This window comes from Pan paniscus, chromosome 5, assembly GCF_029289425.2.
Source record: "Pan paniscus chromosome 5, NHGRI_mPanPan1-v2.0_pri, whole genome shotgun sequence".
Taxonomy (NCBI): domain Eukaryota; kingdom Metazoa; phylum Chordata; class Mammalia; order Primates; family Hominidae; genus Pan; species Pan paniscus.
The window spans coordinates 139,479,187-139,501,634 of record NC_073254.2 but is presented as its reverse complement, the minus strand read 5'-3'; the positions used below and the strand labels follow the sequence as shown (position 1 = coordinate 139,501,634).

The window sequence follows — 22,448 nt, the reverse complement described above, 5'->3', positions numbered from 1 at the left end:
TATGAGGACAGGAATTTTTACCTGTCTGGTTTCCTACAGTATCCCTATTTCCCATAACAGTTGCCTAAGACATAATAAGCCACAAAAAATATTAAGCTAATGAGTGGGTGAAAAAAAAAAACAGTATTTGAACAGTCTGCCCTACTTCCTGGATACAAGCAAATATTTTACTGCTCCATGACTTTGTTCAAATAGTTCCTGATGCTACAGCTGGGGCCCTCCCTTGCTCCTGTTTGTCTCTGCAAATCCTATCTGTCAAGATCCATCTATAATCCCTCCTCTTCTGGAAAGCTTTCTCAGCTTGTTCCAGCCCGCAGGTATCTTGTCCTCCTCTGAACTGCTGTGGTACTTACTGTCATTTAACCATTAATCATAACCTCACCTGTGCCAGCTTTGCAGCGTTATGTAGAACCACTGTTTCTATCTTCTGTGGTTATTTAACTTATCACTTTTCATTTGTCTTCCAAACTAGATTGTAAAGTAATAAGAACAAGAATCTTAATTTTATTCCCTCTCAGTTGCCCTGAAAAGCCTCCCACAGAATAGAGGTTCAGCAGATTATTGTTGAATAAACGATTGAAACAATTTAGAACTGAGTCTTGAAGGGGGAATAAATACAAGTTTCATTTATCTATTCTAAAGGATGAGATTGGAGCTTCATTTTGTTTTGGTTAGACTCTTAGTACAAATGGAATAATAGATGTGCAAGTATTTTGAAGAGTGTGTCATAAGTCAGGAACAATCTAAACAGTGTAAAAGTGGCATGGAGCAGATTTATTCTTTCTCCAGGCAAATGCCTACTTTGTTCAGGTGTCCACTTTCATCTGCACAGCTCTGTGCTTTAGGGGAAATTATACATGCCTCATCCCCAGAAAATGGGTTCTTTTTTCCATAAGTTATTGGGGTACAGATGGTATTTGGTTACATGAGTAGTTATTTAGTTGTGATTTGTGGGATTTTGGTGCACTCATCACCTGAGAAGTATACACTGCACCGAATTTGTAGTCTTTTATCCCTCACTCCTTCCCATTCTTCCCAAGTCCCCAAAGTCCACTGTATCATTCTTATGCCTTTGCATCCTCATAGGCTAGCTCCCACATATCAGTGAGAACATACAATGTTTGGTTTTCAATTCCTGAGTTACATCACTTAGAATAATAGTCTCCAGTCTCATCCAGGTCACTGAAAATGCTGTTAATACATTACTTTTTATATCTGTGTAGTATTCCATCACATATATAAATATATAAAATATAAATATATATTATATATCATATAAATATATATGATATTTATATAACATATATATGGTGAGATATATATATATAACTGTGAGATAGATAGATAGATAGATAGATAGATAGATAGATAGATAGATAGATAGATAGATGATAGATCGATCTCACAGTTTCTTTATCCACTTGTTGGTTGGTGGGCATTTGGGATAGTTCCATGATTTTGCAATTGTGAATTGTGCTGCTATAAACATGTGTATGCAAGTATCTTATTCAAATAATGACTTCTTTTCCTCTGGGTAGATACCCAGTAGTGGGATTGCTGGATCAAATGGCAGTTCTAATTTTGGTTCTTTAAGGAGTCGCCCCACTGTTTTCCATAGTGGCTGTACTAGTTTACATTCCCACCAGCAGTGTAGAAATGTTCCCTCTTCACCTCATCCACACCAACATCTACTGTTTTTTTATTTTTTGATTATAGCCATTCTTGCAGGAGTAAGGTGGTATTGCATTGTGGTTTTGTTTTGCATTTCCCTGATCATTAGTAATGTTGAGCATTTTGTCATGTTTGTTGGCCATTTGTATATCTTCTTTAGAGAATTGCCTATTCATGTCCTTAGCCCACTTATTTACGGGATTGTTTGATTTTTTTCTTACTGACTTGTTTGAGTTCATTGTAGATTCTGGATATAGTCCTTTGTCAGATGTATAGATTGTAAAGATTTTCTCCCACTCAGTGTGTTATCTGTTTACTCTGCTGATTGTTCCTTTTGCCATGCAAAAGCTCTTTAGTTTAATTAGGTCCCAGCTATTTATCTTTGTTTTTATTGCATCTGCTTTTGGGTTCTTGCTCATGAAATCTTTGCATAAGCCAATGTCTAGAAGGGTTTTTCCAATGTTATCTTCTAGAATTTTTACAGTTTCAGGTCTTAGGTTTAAGTCGTTAATCCATCTTGAGTTGATTTTTGTAAAAGGTAAGAGATGAGGAACCAGTTTTGTTCTCCTATATTCCAGCACCATTTGTTGCCAATTATCCCAGCACCATTTGTTGAAAATGGTGTCTTCTCCCCACTTTATGTTTTTGTTTGCTTTGTCAAAGACCTGTTGGCTGTAAGTATTTGGGTTTATTTCTGGGTTCTCTATTCTGTTCCATTGGTCTACATGACTATTTTTATACCAATACCACACTGTTTTGGTTACTATGGCCTTATAGTATAGTTTGAAATTAGGTAGTTTGATGCCTCCAGATTTGATCTTTTTGCTTAGTCTTGCTTTGCCTATCTATGCAGGCTCTTTTTTGGTTCCATATTAATTTTAGAATTGTTTTTTCTAATTCTGTGAGGAATGATGGTGGTATTCTTATGGGGATTGCGTTCAATTTGTAGACTGCTTTTGGCAGTATGGTCATTTTCACAATATTGATTCTACCCATCCATGAGCATGGGATGTGTTTCCATTGTTTGTGTCATCTATGATTTCTTTCAGCAGTGTTTTGTAGTTTTCCTTGTAGAGGTCTTTCAACTCCTTTATTAGGTATATTCTGAAGTTTGTTTTGTTTTGTTTTGTTTTCTGCAGCTGTTGTAAAAGGGATTGAGTTCTTTATTTGATTCTCTGCTTCATCGCTGTTGGTGTGGAGAAGAGCTACTGATTTGTGTGCATTAATCTTGTATTCCAAGACTTTGCTGAATTCTTTTATCAGTTCTAGGATCTTTCTAGAGGAGTCCTTAGGGTTTTCAAGGTAAACTATCATATCATCAGCAAACAGGGACAGTTTGACTTCCTCTTTACCAATTTGGATGTCCTTTATTTTTTTCTCATCTCTGATTGCTCTGGCTAGGACACCCAGTACTATGTTGAAGAGGAATGGTGAGAGTGGGCACCCTGGTCTTGTTCCCATTCTCAAGAGGGAATGCTTTCAACTTTTCCCCATTCGGTATTATATTGGCTGTGGGTCTGTCACAGATGGCTTTTATTACATTAAGGTATGTCCCTCATATGCTGATTTTGCCGGGAGTTTTAATCATAAGGGAATGCTGGATTTTGTCTAATGCTTTTTCTGCAGCTATTGAGATGATCATGTGATTTTTGCTTTTAATTCGGTTTATGTGATGTATCTCATTTATTGACTTGCATATTTTAAACCAGCCCTGCGTCCCTGGTATGAAACCCACTTGATCATGGTGGCTTATCTTCTTGATATGTTGTTTGAATCATTTATCTAGTATGCTGTTAAGAATTTTAGCATCTATGTTCATCAAGGATATCTGTCTGTAGTTTTCTTTTTTGGTTATGTCCTTTCCTGATTTTGGTGTTAGGGTAATGCTGGATTCATAGAATGAATTAGGGAGGGTTCCTTCTTTCTCTATCCTGTGGAATAGTGTCAAAAGGATTGGTACCAATTCTTCTTTGAATGTCTGGTAGAATTTTGCTGTAAATCCATCTGGTCCTGGACTTTTTTTGTTGTTGGTAATTTTTAATTACCATTTCAATCTCACTGCTTGTTATTGGTCTGTTTGGGGTATCTAATTCTTCTTGATTTAAGCTAGGAGGGCTGTATTTTTCCAGGAATTTATCCATCTCTTCTAGGTTTCTAGGTTTTCTAGTTTGTGTGCATAAAGTTGTTCATAGTAGTTTTGAATGATCTTTTGTATTTCAGTGGTATCAGTTGTAATATCTCCTGTTTCATTTCTTAGTGAAGTTATTTGGATTTTCTCTCTTCTTTTCATGGTTAATCTTGCTAATGGTCTATCAATTTTATTTATCTTTTCAAGAAACCAGCTTTTTGTTTCATTTATCTTTTGTATTTTTTTGTTTCAATTTCATTTAGTTTTGCTCTGATCTTGGTTATTTCCTTTCTTCTGCTGGGTTTGGGTTTGGTTTGTTCTTGTTTCTCTAGTTCCTTGAAGTGTGACCTTATATTGTCTGTTTGTGCTTTTTCAGACTTTTTAATATAGGCGTTCAGGGTAATGAACTTTCCTCTTAGCACTGCCTTTGCTGTATCCCAGAGGTTTTGATAGGTTGTGTCATTACTGTCATTCAGTTCAAATATTTTTTTAATTTCTATCTTGATTTCATTTTTGACCCAATGCTCATATTCAGGAGCAGGTTATTTAATTTTCATTATTTGAATGGTTTTGCAGGTTCCTTTTGGAGTTGATTTCCAGGTTTTTTTCCACTGTCTCCTGAGAGAGGGCTTGATATAATTTCAATTTTCTTAAATTTATTGAGGCTCATTTTGAGGCCTATCATATGGAATATCTTGGAGAAAGTTCCATGCACTGTTGAATAGAATGTGTATTCTGCAGTTGTTGGATGAAATGTCCTGTATACATCTGTTTAGTCCATTTGTTCCAATGTATAGTTTAAATCCATTGTTTCTTTGTTGACTTTCTGTCTAGTGCTGTCAGTGGAGCATTGAAGTCCCCCACTATTATTGTGTTGCTGTCTATCTCATTTCTTAGGTCTATTACTAATTGTTTTATAAATTTGGGAGCTCCAGTGTTAGGTGCATATATGTTTAGGATTGTGATATTTTCCTCTTGGACAAGGCCTTTTATCATTATACACAGTCCCTCTTTGTCTCTTTTAACCACTTGCTTTAAAGTTTGTTTTCTCTGAGAATAGCTACCTCTGCTCAATTTTGGTGTCCATTTGCATGAAATGCCTTTTTCCGCCCCTTTACTTTAAGTTTATGTGAGTCCTTCTGTGTTAGGTGAGTCTCCTGAGGGCAGCAAATAGTTGGTTGGTGAGTTACTATCCATTCTGCGGTTCTGTGTCTTTGAAGTGGAGCATTTAGGCCATTTACATTCAATGTTAGTATTGAAATGTGAGGTACCTTCGTTTTGCTGTTTTCATCCTGCTTTTTGTTGCCTGTGTACTTTGGGATTTTTGTTTGTCTTTTGTTTTTGCTTTTTAACTTGTATTTTTGTTTTATAGGTCTTATGCGATTTATGCTTTTTTTATTATACTTTAAGTTTTAGGGTACATGTGCACAACGTGCAGGTTAGTTATATGTGCCATGTTGGTGTGCTGCACCCAGTAACTCGTCATTTAACATTAGGTATATCTCCAAATGCTATCCCTACCCCCTACCCCCACCCCACGACAGACCCCAGTGTGTGATGTTCCCCTTCCTGTGTCCATGTGTTCCCATTGTTCAATTCCCACCTATGAGTGAGAACATGCAGTGTTTGGTTTTTTGTCCTTGTGATAGTTTGCTGAGAATGATGGTTTCCAGCTTCATCTATGTCCCTACAAAGGACATGAACTCATCATTTTTTATGGTTGCATAGTATTCCATGGTGTATATGTGCCACATTTTCTTAATCCAGTCTATCATTGTTGGACATTTGGGTTGGTTCCAAGTCTTTGCTACTGTGAATAGTGCCGCAATAAACATACGTGTGCATGTGTCTTTATAGCAGCATGATTTACAATCCTTTGGGTATATACCCAGTAATAGGATGGCTGGGTCAAATGGTGTTTCTAGTTCTAGATCCCTGAGGAATTGACACACTGACTTGAGGTGCTGTTTTGATGTGTTTCCAAGATTTGCTTCGAGATTTAGAGCTTCTTTTAGCAGTTCTTGTAGTGGTAGTTTGGTAATGGTGAATTCTCTAAGCATTTGTTTGTCTGAACATGACTGTATCTTTCCATCATATATGATGCTTAGTTTCTCTGGATACAAAATTCTTGGCTGATAATTGTTTTGTTTGAGGAGGCTGAAGATAGGTCCCCAATCCCTTCTAGCTTGTCGGGTTTCTGCTGAGAAACCTGCTGTTAATCTGATAGGTTTTCTTTTATAGGTTACCTGGTGCTTCTGTCTCACAACTCTTAAGATTCTTTCCTTCATCTTAACTTTGAATAACCTGATGTGCCCAGGCAAAATCTTTTTGCGATGAATTCCCCAGGTGTTCTTTGTGCTTCTTGTATTCGAAAGTCTAGGTCTGTGGCAAGGCCAGGGAAGTTTTCCTCCATTATTCCCCCAAATATGTTTTCCAGGCTTTTAGAATTCTCTTCTTCCTCAGGTACACCAATTTTTCTTAGGTTTGGTTGTTTAACATAATCTCAGACCTCTTGGAGGCTTTGTTCATATTTTCTTATTCTTTTTTCTTTGTCTTTGTTGAACTGGGTTAATTCGAAGACCTTGTCTTTGAGCTCTGAATTGCTTTCTTCTACTTGTTCAATTCTATCGCTGAGACTTTCCAGAGCATTTTGCATTCTAAAAGTGTGTCCAAAGTTTCCTGAATTTTTAGTTGTTTTTTTTTTAAGCTGTCTATTTCCATGAATATTTCTCCCTTCACTTCTTGTATCATTTTTTGGATTTCCTTGCATTCGGTTTCACCTTTCTCTGGTCCCTCCCTGATTAGCTTAGTAACTAACCTCCTGAATTCTTTTTCAGGTAAGTCAGGGATTTCTTCTTGGTTTGGATCCATTGCTGGTGAACTAGTGTGATTTTGGGGTGGGTAGAAGAGCCTCGTTTTGTCATATTATCAGGGTTGGTTTTCTGGTTCCTTCTCATTTGCGTAGCCTATGTCAGAGGGAAGGTCTAGGTCTGAAGGCTGTTGTTCAGATTCTTTTGTCCCACGGGGTGTTCCCCTAATGCAGTACTCTCCTCCTTTTCCTATAGATGTGGCTTCCTGTGAGCCAAACTGCAGTGATTGTTGTCTCTTTTCTGGGTCTATCCACCAGCGAGTCTACCCAGCTCTGGGCTAGTACTGGGGGTTGTCTGCACAGAGTCCTGTGATGTGAACCATCTATGGATCTCTCAGCTGTGGATACCAGCACCTATTCCAGTGGAGGTGGCAGAGGGTGCAATGGACTCCATGAGGGTCCTTAGCTTTGGTGGTTTAATGCTCTATTTTTGTGCTGTTTGGCCTCCTGCCAGGAGGTGTGCTTTCCAGAAAGCATCAGCTGTAGTAGTGTGGAGAGGGACTGGCAGTGGGCAGGGCCCCAGAACTCCCAAGATTATATGCCCTTTGTCTTCCACTACCAGGATGGATAAGGAAGGACCATCAGGTGGGGGTGGGGTTAGCCATGCTTCTTTGGATTTTGTTAATAAAATAATACATTTCTTTATTTTTATCCTATTTGAGGTGGCTTTTCTGTTACTTGTTGCCACAAGCATTCTACATGATACAATGATGCTCAAAATGAACTAGAACAAAGATCTACAAGGGAACGCTCATAGCAGCCTTAATGACACCTCAAAACTGGAAACAACCCAGGTGTCCACCAACTGGTATATGGATAAGGAAACTGTAGTATATCCATACAATGGAATATTACTCAGTAATAAAAATGAATAAACTCCTGATACCTCCAACAACATAGAAAAATCTCAAAAGCATTAGGTTAAGTGAAAGAAGCCAGCCACCGAGGGCTACTTATTGTATAATTCCATTTGTCTAATATTCTAGAAAAGAGAAAACTTACAGTATGATGGTTAATTTTGTGTGCCTGCTCAGCTAAGCCATGGTACCCAGTTTTTTGTTGTAATTTTTTTTTAGAGAGAAAGATCTTGCTATGTTGCCCAGGTTGTTCTCAAACTCCTGGGCTCAAGTGATTCTCCCATCTTAGCCTCCCAAAATGCTTGGATGACAGACGTGAGCCCCCGCGCCTGTCCTGGTACCTAGTTTTTCATCAAATATCAGTATAGATGTGCTTTGAAGGTGTTTTTTGTTGTGGTGGTGGTAAAATACATGTAACATAAAATTTGTTATCTTAAATATTTTTGACAGTACAATTTAGTAGTTTTAAGTTCATTCACATTGTTGTACAACCTATCTCCAGAAATCTTTTCGTCTTACAGAACGGCAGCTCTATACCCATTAAACAATAACTCTCCACTCCCCTTCCCCCAGACCCTGGAAATCAACCTTCTACCTTCTGTCTCTGTGAATTTGACTACTCTAGTTACCGCATATAAGTAAAATCATACACTATTGTCTTTTTGTGGCTAGCATATTTCACTTAGCATGATGTCTCAAGGTTCACCTGTGTTATAGTACATGTCAGAATTTCCTTTTGTTAAGGCTGAATAACAGTATATGCTGCGTTTTGTTTATCCATTCATCTCTTGATGAACACTTGAGTTGCTTCAATCTTTTGGCTATTGTGAATAATGCTGCTATAAAAATGGGTGTATAAATATCTCTTTAAGACCCTGCTTTTCAATTCCTTTGGGTATATACCCAGAAGTGGAGTTGCTAAATCAAAAGGATGGGAAGGTGTTTTTCAGATGTGATTAAAATTTAAATAAGTAAACTTTGAGTAAAGCAGATTGCCCCCGACAATATGAGTGGGCCTCATAAAGGCCTTCAGAAAAAAAATTAAGGTTCCCATAAAAAATAAGAAATTCTGCCTTCAGACTGCCTTCTGACTTGAGCTACAGCATCAACTCTTCCTTGAGCCTCCAACCTGCTGGCCTGACCTGCAGATTTCAGATTTGCCAGCCTTTACAACCACAGGAACCAATTCCTTAAAAATCTCTCTCTCTTTCTCTCTCAGGTCTGTTTTTCCAACTCTGATAAATATATACAGGGACAGAAACAGATCAGTAGTTGCAAGGAGTCAAGCAGGATTGGGGAAAACAGATTGACTGCAAAGGGATACAAGAGAACGTTTTGGTGTGATGGGAATAATCTGTATCTTTACTGTCTATTACAATACACACTGGACACATGTGGCTATTAAGCACTTGAAATGTGACTAGTCTGAATTGAGATGTGCTGTAAGTATAAAAGACACATCAGACTTCAAAGATTTGAAAAAAATGTAAAATGTCAATAACTTTTATATTGATTACATAGTGATATATTTTTATATATTTGGTTAAATAAAACATATTATTAAAATAAATTTCACTTGTTTCTTTTTACTTTGTTAATGTGGCCACTAGAAATGTAAAGTTACATATGTGGTTTATTTCTACTGGACAATGTGGTTTATTGGACAATGCTCTTCTGTATCTTGATTGTGATACTGAATGCATAACTCCTCAAATTATACACTAAAAAGGGCAAATTTTATTATATGTAAATTATACCTTAATAAACTTAATTTTTAAAAATGGGCTAGGAAATTAGAAATGTTATGATACAAAATACAATTTAATGATACAAAAAGAATTATTATAATATTCATATTATGCTCATCCTCACTGTTATGTCTTTGCTCACTCACATTATTCCCAGTGTCCATAAAGTAAACTTATTCATCTCTTAAGAGCTGATTAAGTCAATCTCATGCATCATCCCCATTCCAGCTCTTCCCTGCTACTCTGATGTGTTTTCTCTAAATCCTTGCTGCACTGTGAGTCAGTCTGGTGCCTCCTTCATGACATGGAATTTCAGCATGTTGTGTCGGATAGCAGCCAAGAGAGTAGAAGGGACTCAGCGGCAGGGATTGCCTTCAAAGGGTGATAAGTTCAAAAGCTTAGATCCAGCTGAACTGGTTTTATAAGCGAAGGCGGACAGCCAACTGCAATGGCTCAACATCAAAATGTTTTCTAAGTTTTTTATGTATGGTAGGTATGCTTCCTACCTGGCAGAAGTTACCTAAAGCCAGGAACGATGTCTCATTCTTCTTGGGCAGTTTTCCACAAGAATAACTAACCTAAGCTGCACATGAAATCCACAATCCCTGGGATAGCCACTGCCACTTGACCTGGAAGTGTAAGACTATTATGATCTAATACCAACAACACCTCCTGCCTTAACTGAAACCTGGCTCTCCCAGTACTCCATATCCCCCTATGACCCTCTAAGGGGTACCCATTTGTTCTCTCACATCTCATGGACCTCAGGATCTATAGATGTGCTGAGTGTTTTGTTCCCCATTGCTGCTTTTAGAACCAAACTCCCTCACTCACTTCAAAAAAAAAGTCACATTCTTTTAAAGAACATGAGTCTTTGCTGTTTCACTCTCTCTCTCTGCTCCCTGTCATGTCTAAGAAGCACATCACACATACCTCATTTTGTCAATATCTTTGACCTCTGGCTCACATCTTCCTCTTCACTGCAAGTCCTGCTATCAGTGTCCCAAAAGGACAACTCATCCAGCCCAAACATCAATTTCTAGTGGTTACATTCAGCAGCTAATCTTGGAAAGTATGGATACAATGAATTCATGTCCTACACCTTCTGTTCCTTAATTCCATCCTCTTTTTCTTCACCAGCCTATAGTATTCTAGAAATCCACTGAAAGAGGAAGGCTTTTGAAAGAATATGGAGATGTTAAAAGCGATGGGCCTTTCTAGAAGCCTTCAAGAGGATTATATGTTTTCTCTTGTAATTTAAAGATGATTATCCAATCAATACATTTTAATGTGAGAATGTTGAACAACTATAGGCAAGGATAAAAATTTAAACGACACGTAATTTCAACAGCTAGGGGAAATTTCTATTAGCATTTTCATGTATATCTCTTCCCAGACTTCTCCTTCTTAGTATCTAAATTCTTTTTCTTTTTAATAAAATGGCAACTTAGTGAATACACAATTTTGTAACCTGCTTTTTACATTTGCTGTAACATGAATATCGTTCCAAATTAGTAAATACATTTTACATCATCGCTTTAATTTTATACTATAATTTATTTAACTAATACACAATTGTTGGCTACGTAGCACATTTATAGTGTTTTGGTATTATAAACAGAATAAAATGAGCATCTTTATAGCTAGGTCTTTATGCACATTCTTAATTTCCTTAGGATAAATTTCTATAAGTAGCCTTTCTGGGTTAAGGAATTTCTAATGTTAAGTACCTATTAATATCTAAGCATGTTTTGATAGAAACCTCTAAGATCTGTGAATAACTACCTCCTTTTACACATTCTTAGACTATTTGACAGGATTCCCCTTCTGAGAGACAGAAGTAACTAAACTTCCATCAGGATTAGAACGAAGTTTTTTGTTTATTTATTCTTAAAGCTGCCAGACTTTTATATTCATTCAACAAACATTTATTTAGGACCTGTTATGTGCTGGGCACCATGCCAGATGCTAAGGATAAGAAATGAGTTGACACAGTACAGTCCTCAGGCTGTCACAGTATCAGGTGTGAGATAAACACATTGAATGACGGACACAGTGTAATTCAATACACTTTTCTTGCCTGCATGGCACTACAGAGGAAGGTTGATAAAGGCTTCATCCTGTCTGAACTGTGATGTCTGAACCAAGTCTTGCAGGAAGTCTTCTGGTGGCTGAGATGGCGGCCGAGGTGATCAAGATGAGGAAGAACAGTCCAGGCAAAGGGAAAAACCATGTGCAAAAGCATAGAAGGGCTGGTTGAGGTGGCTCACGCCTGTAATCCCAGCACTTTGGGAGGCCAAGGCAGGTGGATAACTTGAGGTCAGGAGTTCAAGACCAGCCTGGCCAACATGGTGAAACCCCGTCCCTACTAAAAATACAAAAATTAGCTGGGCGTGGTGGCAGGCACCTGCTACCCGGGAGGGTGAGGCACGAGAATCGCTTGAACCCAGGAGGCAGAGGCTGCATTAAGCCAAGATCGTGCCACTGCACTCCAGCCTGGGTGACAGAGTGAGACTCCATCTAAATAAATAAATAGATTGTTTAAAAGTACAGAAGTATAAAGGAGCAGGTCATTTTGCGTGCCTGAACACAGGCTACTAAAGAGAGCCTTGCCTGAAATCTAATAAATGCTAAAGATGCCTGTTAGTAGTGAGGATGCTCCATATGGAGACTATATTATTGGATTGCTAATATTTTTAATTAATGACTACTCTTTGTTTATTTTTCATTAACCTTCCTCAGTACTATTAATTCAGTATAAACTCTTAATTCGATTTTTGTTTGTGTCAAGGAATTGATGTTTCCCCTAGCCAGAAGAAAGTCCCTTCCCACTGTCTCTATGTATATTTTGGATACACTATATAAGAACACAAAGGATTGAAGTCCAGACTGCACAAACCCCAAGAGAATGCATTTTCCAACTCCAGCAGACACTCTATTTGACCAACATACCAGACCTATTTTTCAGATGTTACACCCTTCTGCAATAAGTAGGAGGAAAAACTTCTTTCAGTTCTGTGTTTAATCAAAACAAAGAATCCATACTAGATATTTTTTCTTACTAAACACTGCTAAAATGCATTATTATGCCAAAGAACACATTTTTTCTACACTTTAACTGTCGCTGAAAAAGTATAAGTTTTCCATTCATATTCAGTTTTTGAGTATTCAAATCACTCTTACTTTTACATATATTTGAGCTTCAAAACATTCTTGGAAGGTCCTGAAGCTCCGAACAGCCTCGTAATACTATCCCTATTTTTATAGACAAGAAAATCAAAGCTGAACATATGTGGCTTACCCAAATTCGCACAATCTTTATGACCAAAACGTGCTGCTCACAAGCCAGTTTAGCTGCCGTCTAGTCTAGGGAGCCTTCTGGAAACTTTCAAGTCTAAGTGTCCTTTCTTTGAGTCCTCATTGCCCCCTGCCTGTCCCTACAATACCACTCATTTTACCAGGGCTTCTCAAGCTTTAATGTGCCCACAAATCACCTTAGAATCTTGTCAAAAATGCAGTCTATGATTCTGTTGATTTGAGAGTGGGGCCTGAGATTCTGCATTTCTAACAAGCTCCTGAGTGACGCTGATGCTGCTGGTCTGAGGACCACACTTTGGGAAATAAGACATTGCAGTGTATCCTCACAGCCTGGTTATATTTCATTCTCTTCCACTCTACCGTATGTTCCATAGGGCCCTGAACTATGCATTGTTAATCATAACATGTCCAGCATTCAGATTTGACAGTCTGTAAAATCTCAATAAATATGAAATGAATGAATGAGTGAATGAATGAGCAAATGAATGAATGAATGAGCAAATGAATGAATGAACAAATAAATAAGTGAAATCCATGTTTTCTAGACTAGAGTTTTTTCTACTATATCATGCTGAGTTGTAAAAACATAGGCCAAGTCTATCCTTCCCTTTTAACTGCCACATTAAAGGTAAACAACAGCTGCCTTAAGAAAACTCAATATCTCAGTGGCTTAATACACTGAAGGGATTTTTTTTTCCTTTTCCTACTCAAGGTAGGAAAGGAAAGGTAGGGAGTGCTCTGCTCCGCTCAGTCATTCAGCATCCAAGCTGACAGAAGCTATATCAACTTCAATATGAGGCTTTCAAGGTTATCCCAGAATTTAATATCTAACTGGCACATGAGGCCTGGAAATAACCCATCATTTCTGCCTCCATTCCAAAGTAATATGGGAAATGTAGTCTTTGATTGGGTTATAACTCATATACACTAGAGAGGGGAGTAGGAGGCTTAGATGGGCAAAGATCTGTCTATTCCTCTATAAGCCCCCAAGGCCTCAGCCATGACTACCCATTCTTTTTCAATTGCACTTCACACTTTCCCAGATTTTATAGCTGAATTCATGATGTTCCTTTTTCCTGGAATTCCTTTACCCTGAACAAGCTCTGTCTTTTCAAATCCTACTCACCTTTCAGTGCACATCTCAAAAGATATTTTTTCATGCAATTTTTCCACATCTTCTAAACAAATGTTTCTCCCTTCTTTTTGAATCTATTTTTTTGTACTCCTCTGAGAATCTCTAGCACATTCTGCCATGCCTTTCAGTTATGGGTGTACTTACAAGCTCCCTCCCCCACCAAAAAAAAAAAAAACAGGAGCTATGTCTTAATCAGCTTGGTAGGCCTCTTGGCATCTAGCCATAAACCTTACTTACAGCAGTAACTCAGTAGATATAGGCATTTTTGAGTTGAATTGAAAATATATCTAATAAATACAGAAAGCTTATCTGGTAACAGCCTTGCTCTATGTTTTTCCAACAGAGAAGACAGCTATAACTCCAAAAGTGAGAGAAAGTAGAAGACATGCCAGTGCTCAAAAGCTACAAACGTAACCAGAGCCGTGGCATAAAATGAAATACTTCTGGTTCATATACTTCCACTGAGCAGCATTGCATTTTATACACTTCTTCTTTAATGGTTCAGACATATAGTTCTTAACATCACAGGGAGACTCATAACCTTCAGAATACAGCATGAATCAGCTGGCTGCACTGCAAAGAGAATATAAAATACCATCAAGAATGTCCTAACTGGAACAGTAAACTTTTAAAGTACAAACAACTCATCTGTTAGCAGCCTGGCATTTTGCTTTCTGGAAAGTAAATACATTAGAGAGATATCTTTAAAGAGAGTCTATTACCTGTGGAAGTCAGCAATTTTCAATCATGACTGTAGCAGATCCAGGTGAGAGACACTGCGACCTGGCCTTACAGCAGGACCAATAAGCATAAGCAATCCCTTGGTCCTAAGATGAAGACTTACTAATCATTAGTTCTTGAATCTATAACTTCCTTAGGTTAAGTCAGATTTGTCCTCACTTACTCAGCTTATGGGGCATGGATTCTTATATAGCCAGTCTATAGAGAGAGTATCAATAAAGTCATAAATCTGGGGAAAAAAAAAAGTCCTCATTATCGCACCTGTCTGGTTTTTCAAAATCTTGCCTAAGGTGGTCTGGTTCGCTGAAGGGTGCTCCAGGGAGTGCAGTCTTCAGGTGTAACAGCCTCCCAGAGAAACAGTCTCTGTTTTGGCTGGAGGAAATTGTTGATTTTCCTCCGAAGCCTGGAATCAGGAGTTCTCTGCTGCTAAAACTCCTGCAGGGTTTTAGGGGCAAGTAGCTACCTTAGAATTGAGCAGATGGGGTAAAGGAGATAAGGAAATGTAGTTTAGAGAGTCTTCCCACGAGAAGGCATCCTTTTCATTCCTTAAACTTCCCACCACCACCTCACACACAAGTGAAAAACGGGTGCAGAAGAATATACGGGAGAAAAACGGTAAACTTGGGCAAAGTTCCCTGCAGAGGGAGAAGAAAAAATAGGATGAGACTTAAGAATTTTATAGTCCTAAACACTGGAAAAATTATGGCGAATTCTTCCCTGCCCCCAATAATTATCATGTGAATCATTTTGATCTTTATTTGTTAACAGTAATATATAAAACATAATACTTTTTCCAAACAATTTTGGATACCATCATTTTATGGTTTTACTAAGGACAGCTAGTCCCCTACAGGAGTCAGAGACTTTAGGAAGTATTTAAGACCTAATTCTATGGTTATCTTCTCAAAATATAGGATTCCTGGGAGCTATGACAGGTAATCTAGCAAAGTGAACTCATCAGTTAAACTTAATAGTTAATTGGCCAGGCACAGTGGCTCACGCCTGTAATCCTAGCACTTTTGGAGGCCGAGGCGGGAAGATTACTTGAAGTTAGCAGTTTGAAACCAGACTGGCCAATATGGTGAAACCCTGTCTCTACTAAAAATACAAAAAAAAAATTAGCCAGGCGTGGTGGTACATGCCTGTAATCCCAACTACTCGGGAGGCTGAGGCAGGAGAATCGGTTGAGCCTGGGAGGCGGAGGTTGTAGTGAGCTGAGACCACCCCAGAGCACTCCAGCCTGGATGGCGACAGAGCAAGACTCCGTCTAAAACAGAAAAAAAAAAAAAAGCTTAATAGTTAATTTATCCATTAAACTTAAATTATCAACTAAGGACACTATAAGGGCTTTTCATATGGCTGCACAAGATATTGCAACTGATACCAAGGTGAGTAAAGCAGCAGTCCCTACCTTCAAAGGGTTAGTTGCCTGTTTAGAAATTTTTATTATGGTTTTAAAGTGAGGATAAGCTGCAGAAAGGCATTTTAAATACAAAAATAATTGTAGGTCACACAGGAATCTAATTTATAAAAGAAAAGGGAGCATCTGGAGGATTCAGAGGAGGGAAAGCAGACACCTGGTTGGATGGAGTAAGGAAAGACTATAAATGGGAAGGATTTGTGGAAAGACTTAAGACTTGAAGGATGGCATGTGTTTTGTCAAAAGAAAACAGAAATGAGGGAAGTTGTATGTAAAAGAACAGCATAACCAAGAGCATTCATCGTCATCATTATCATCATCATAACTGACATTTACTGAATACTTAATTTGTATGAGGCTTTGTGCTAAATCCTTAACATGTGTTAAATCCTGTAATCTTCATAATCACACTACAAAGTCAAGTCTATTATTATTCCCATTTTACAGAAGAGAAAACTGATACTCTGGTTAATTGCCCAGGGCCATATAGCTAAAAGCAGCGCAATCTGAAATTGACCAAGATTCAGGTAACCGTGAGAAATCTAGTGTGAATAGAACATTTAGCATACACATCAATAAATAAAAAGACTAAGTCTAGAAATGCAGATCAGGATTTCCCAAGGCTCCATATGCTGGATTAAAGGTTTCATGCTTAGTTGACAGGCAATGGGCAGCCATTGCAGGGTTATGAGCAGGTTTTTACGTTACCCAATCTGTCAACACATGGAGTGGAGACATCATGGAGGGGAGAGGTCTAGGGAGACAGTGAGACCAAGAAGTCCTCTCAAATTTTTCAGGTAACAAGCAAACTTAGAGTGAAATTTTTGTTAATGAAACGGGGTAAGAGATAGGAGAAACACAAAAGGTCAAATCTACAGAAATTGTCAACTAATGGATTGAGTGCTGGAAGTGTTAGAGAAAATAAGAAGTCTGCAACAACTTGGAGAGCTGGGGTCTTGCCGCTGAACTGATGGTTTCATAAACAGAAATTTGTAAGTGAAGATTGTTGAAAAGAAGATAATGCCTATGCAGTGCTCTTTTTGCTGCTCTTCCTCTTTGCTCTTCCTCTTCCTCCTCTTCATCATCATCATCATCACCATTACCATAGTCACAGTTTACAAGTAGATGGCATTTCATCTATGCCAGGCATCATTCCAAGCCTTTTACACATAGTAACTAACACTAAATGAAAGCTCATAAGGTACATACTAATAATATTGTCATTTTATAAATGAGAAAATATTTAGAGATAGAGGTTAAGTGACTTGTCCAAGGTCACATCATTAATAAATAAGTAATAGAGTCTGAGTAGTCTGACTCCAAAGTCCACCTTGAAAATTTTTAAAATTGAGTGAGGGACAGACATCAAAACGTTGCTTTTGTTGGAAGAACTTTTCTTCTTGGTGTTCCTCAGTAGTGTACATAGGGGAAATTAGGATCAATAAGCAATCACCTACTTATAGGGAGACCTTTAGCCCTCATATTGCAGGATATCTGTACAAAAGCCTTTCCTCTTTTCTCTAACCCAATTCACAGGTGGCCAGGATTTTTTTCTGCTTGCACCTTCCAGTGCTCCATTAATTTTCCAGGGGCAGCCTGTCTGTATCTGTCTCCTTCATGCGCATAATCCTCATTCTGCCCTTTATAAATAATAGAGATATTCTCTCCTCTTCAGAATAGAGTCTCTGACCTTTTGCACTTTCATTCTTCTGATCCGATACATCTGGGCAATGTATGACTCTGCCTGGGTTTCCTCTTTTCTTTAACAAGGCAATTTAAAAATATTTACACACAGAAAGAGTGTTTCACATGTGTCAGAGAGCCCAGCTCCTGCTGTGGTGCTGGCTACAGAGAAATTGTTTTAATTTTGCTCAATTCCAGACTCCTCCAGTGAATTGGGGTGATATATTTATTTTTCTTGTTTCTCTTTCCCTTGTTCCAAAACAATGGAGTTGAACCACTTGGTGCCATGAGAAGGGGCTGAAGAAAAGGAAGGCAGTGTCCAAGGTGAGGAGAAAAGGAAAAGTAAGAGGTTGGCAAGTGAGAAGTCCGCAAAGGGCAGCCTGACATCTGGTAGTCCGAGGGGGCAGCTGGCCTGGGCCTTGTGTTCTGACTCCAGGGAATGTGAAATGAGCTGATCAAGATTTGGAGGAAACAGGCAAAACAACGTTACATATCACTCTGGCTAATATACATAGCCATAGGACCTCAGGCACATAAGCCACATGGAGACAAACACTAACTCTAAAGCCTCAGAATGTTCTTTCCTAATTGACTATGATAAATATTTGTAAACATACAAAAAGTCAAAAGATTGGCACATTGATCATAAGTATCCTAAATTTGACAGTTGTAAATATTTGTTAGCATTTGACTGTGTTTGCTTTCCCTGTGTGTATACACATATATATATGTATTTATGTATGCATATGTTTCACTGAACCATTTCAAAGTATGTTGCCAACATCTTGACACTTAACTCATAATCCCTTCAGTTTACCTCTGCTAAAAATGAGAACACTCTCCTTAATAACCATAATACCATGATACAACAAAAAACTAAAAGATATTTTAATGTCATCTCTTATCTAGATAATATTCAAATTCCCATATTGTGCCAAAAACATATTAGCAGTGTCTAATCTAAGTTCAACTTTGCACTTGAGTGTTCTATCACCTCATTTTTTAAATTTTCTTTTTATTGAAGTGTAACAAGTGTACAGAAAAATGCAACAAATCCTGTGTCCAACTCAATTTTCACAAAGTGAACACATGTAACTATCACCCAGACTGAGAAATAAAATATTACCCACACTTCTCTCTCCCCAGTAGTTTGGCTGCCCAAAGGTAACCACTGTTCTGATGTCAATTACCATCCATTATTTTTGCCCATTTTTGAAGAGTATGTAAATAGACTCATACAATATGTATTTTATTTTGTCTGACTTCTTCTGAGCAACGTTTGTGAAATTCATCAGTGTTATTGCATGTAGTAGTGATTTCTTTATTCTCATGTTATATACTACTACATTTTGTGAATATTCTACAATTGATTTGTTCACTCTTGATTGGCCATTTGGATATCCTTTTCTCAAATGCGTGTTCAAGTCTATGCATATTTCTAACTATGTTGTCTATCATTTTCTTATTGTGAATTGGTTTTATACTGAGAATGTGTCTTTGTTAAATATGTATCCCAAGTATGTTTACCCATGGTGGCTCGCCTTCTCATTCTCTTAACCGTGTATTTTTCAGAGGCGCTGTTTAGTTTAATGAATTCCAATTTATCAATCTTTCCCTTTATGACTAATGCCTTTTGTGTCCTCTTTAAGATAAACTCTCTGCCTACTCCAAAGTCACAAATATATTCTCCTATGTTGTCTTCTGTGAGCTTTATTGATTTACCTTTTACATTTAGAAATATAATCCATCTGCATTTGATTTTTGTGTGTAAAGTGACATACAGGTGAGATTCACTTTTTTCCACATGGATATCCAATTGAAACATTCCATTCATTGAAATGACCATTCTTTTCTCTCTTCACTGCTGTCAATGTCATCATATATCCGGTGATCAGGTGACCACATACTAGTAGGTTTATTTCTGGACTTACTGTGTTACATTACCCTATTTATTTATCCTCCAGCTGATACAACATTGTCTTAATTACTATAATGTTGTAGCAAATATTAAAATCTTGTAGTGTGTATCTTAGCTTTTTTTCTTCTTCAATTAGAAAAACTGACTAATACTTTGAGTATTTTCGGCCCTCTGAATTTCCATACATAATTAAGATTTTAACTTGTCCATTTCCAGGAAAAATATTGTGCTGGGATTTTGATTGTTTTTTCACTGAATCCATAGACCAATTATAAAAAATTGAAACAGTTACAATATTGAAATTTCTAATCCACAAACATAGAATGACTCTCCATTTATTTGTCTGCTTTCATTTCTCTCAATAATGTTTTTGTAGATTTATGTATAAAATCCTCATATAGCTTTTGTTAGATTTAATTATAGGTATTTGATGATTGCTGATGCTGATGTCAATATTTTTATTATTTTCTTTGCAATTATTTGTTGCTAGTATAAAGAAATACAATTGAATTTGTACATTCACTTTGTATCTAGAGTCCCACTTAAGTTGTCTTATTTGAATAGTTTGACCATAGACTCTTTTCTATTTTCTATAATGTTTAGATTTCTATGCCATCTAAGAATAAAGACAGTTGTATTTCATGCTTTCCAATCCTAACACCTTTTTCGTGCTTTATTGCTCTGGCTAAAACCTCTGTACAGTGTTGAAAAGAAGAGGTGGTAAGGCAATCCTTGCATTGTCTTAGGAGAGTTTTAAATAACTCACCACAAAATAGAATATTTACTATATATTTTTTGCAGATATCATTTATCAGGTTAAAGAAATTCCTCTGTAGTCCTAGTTTTCCATGAGGGGTGGGGGTGGTGGTGTTAGTTTTATTTTAAATCATGAAATGACTGTTGAATTTAGTCAAATATATTTTACTGCATCTATTGAGATGAGTATGTGATTTGTTATTATTCTATTAATGTGATTTATTACATTGATTTTTTTCATGTGAAGCCAACTTGCATACCTGGAATACCTGGAATATACCCAGTTTACTGTTAATACCCAGTTTACTGTTTATGTATTATCCTCTGCATATACATCACTGGTTCAAATTGCTAGCATTTTGAGTAGAATTTTGCATCTACATCCTTGAGAGAAATTGGCCTGTATTTTTACATCTTTCTCACATTTTAGTATCAAAGTTATGCTGACTTTGAAAGGTAAGTTGGAAGGTATTGCTTGCCATTCTATTCTCTAGAAGAGCTTCTTAAAATTGATGTTATTTCTTTAAGCGTTTCAATTTCACTGATGAAGGCTCTGGACCTGGAGATTTTGGGGATGGGGGGAAGGTGTTTGTGTATAAATACATGTAGGACTATTTATATTTAATTACCTTTTGTATAATTTTTGGTAAATTATAAGCTTTAATTTTATCTATACTACCAAATATATTGACAATATATCATTATTTTAATATATGTCTGTGGAAAATTTAGTTATTTCCTCTAATGCCTAATTGTAGTCATTTGTACTCTCTGTTTTCCTTGATCAATCTTTCTTGGGGTTTATCAATTTTACTAATTTTTCAAAGAACTAAATTTTGACTTTGGTAATTTTTCTCTTATTTTATTTTATTAATTCCTATTTTACATTAATTATCTTAATCTTTCTACTTTTCATGTTTAATTTCCTGTTATCTTGTAACTTTTGTAATGGATACTTATATCATTGATTTTCAGCTTTTTTTCTTTTATAGTAAAGCATTTAGAGCTATAAATTTTCCTCTTAACGCAGGTTTGGTTGCATTCCACAATTTTTAATATGTCTAATTTTCAAAATTATTCAATTCAAAATATTTTCATTGCCATTGTTATTTCCTCCTTGACCCATGGGTTGTTTCCAAAACATTTGGGGATGTTCTAGTTATCTTTATATTATTGATTTTGAGTTTAATTACAATGTGTTCAGACACAAAGATTGTACTCTCAATGATTTTAATCTTTCAAAATGTTGAGACTTACTCTATGACATATTATATGCTCAATTTTGATAAATGTTTCACATGCATTTAAACGAAGTATGTGTGGTGCCATTGTTGAGAACAGTGTTTCATATAAGCCAGTTAGGAGCATCAGAGAAAGAAATATGATGAGAAAAGCAGAGGAGAGAGTGATATGATTGCTGGAATAGGGTCACAAGACAAAGAATGCAGGCTGCAAAAGGCAAGGAACAGATTCTCTCCTCTACCCTCTAGAACGAATGCAACTCTACTGATACCTTAATTTCAGCCCCATAAGATCAATTTCAGATTTTTGCCTGAAAAAACTGTAAGATAATACATTCATATTGTTTTAAGTAATGTTTTTGGTGGTTCGTTACAGTATCAATAGCAAACTGATACACTTAATATATTTTTTGATTCACTTTTTTCAGGTTTGTGCATACTTATATATACATGATGTCTCTTGTAAGTATCACAGAGAATTTTTTAAATATAATCTGACAATCTCTGTCTTTTGATTGGAGTATTTAGATCCCTTTTATTTACTGTGGTTACTGATATATTTAAGTTTGGATCTATTATTTTACTATTTTTTATTTAGTCCACCTGTTTTTCCTCCCTTCTCTCATTTCTTGCTTTTCTTTGGATTTAACCCGTATTTATTTTATAATTCTACTTATTGTCCTCTGTTAGTTTCTTAGGTATACTTTTTATATCCCTAGAAATTACTACATGCCTTTTGAGTTATTAGGACTAAATTAGTACTATTTCCACTTCCCAAACCATATTACGATCATAAAAAAAATTTAACATCATTTCCCCCTTGCAAACTTTTGTGCCAATATTGTCATAAATGTTAATTATGCACATATCTCTTATTGCTTTGTACAACCAATATTTATTTAGGTTTTCTTTCATACAGTCAGTGCTTCTATAATGCTTGCTTTGAAAACATGAATTTGTTTT

The 22,448-nt window shown here is 36.8% G+C and overlaps 1 long non-coding RNA gene across 1 annotated transcript in view; it reads left to right on the top strand.

The window, feature by feature from the left end:
* The first annotated feature begins 1,311 nt into the window (after nucleotides 1-1,311).
* The window catches only part of LOC134730516 (uncharacterized), a 41,544-nt gene continuing 20,407 nt past the window's right edge, over nucleotides 1,312-22,448 (top strand). The window contains exons 1-2 of the long non-coding RNA XR_010112302.1: nucleotides 1,312-3,217; nucleotides 21,914-21,947. This is a non-coding gene — a long non-coding RNA (uncharacterized LOC134730516). The remainder of the gene's footprint in view (nucleotides 3,218-21,913; nucleotides 21,948-22,448) is intronic.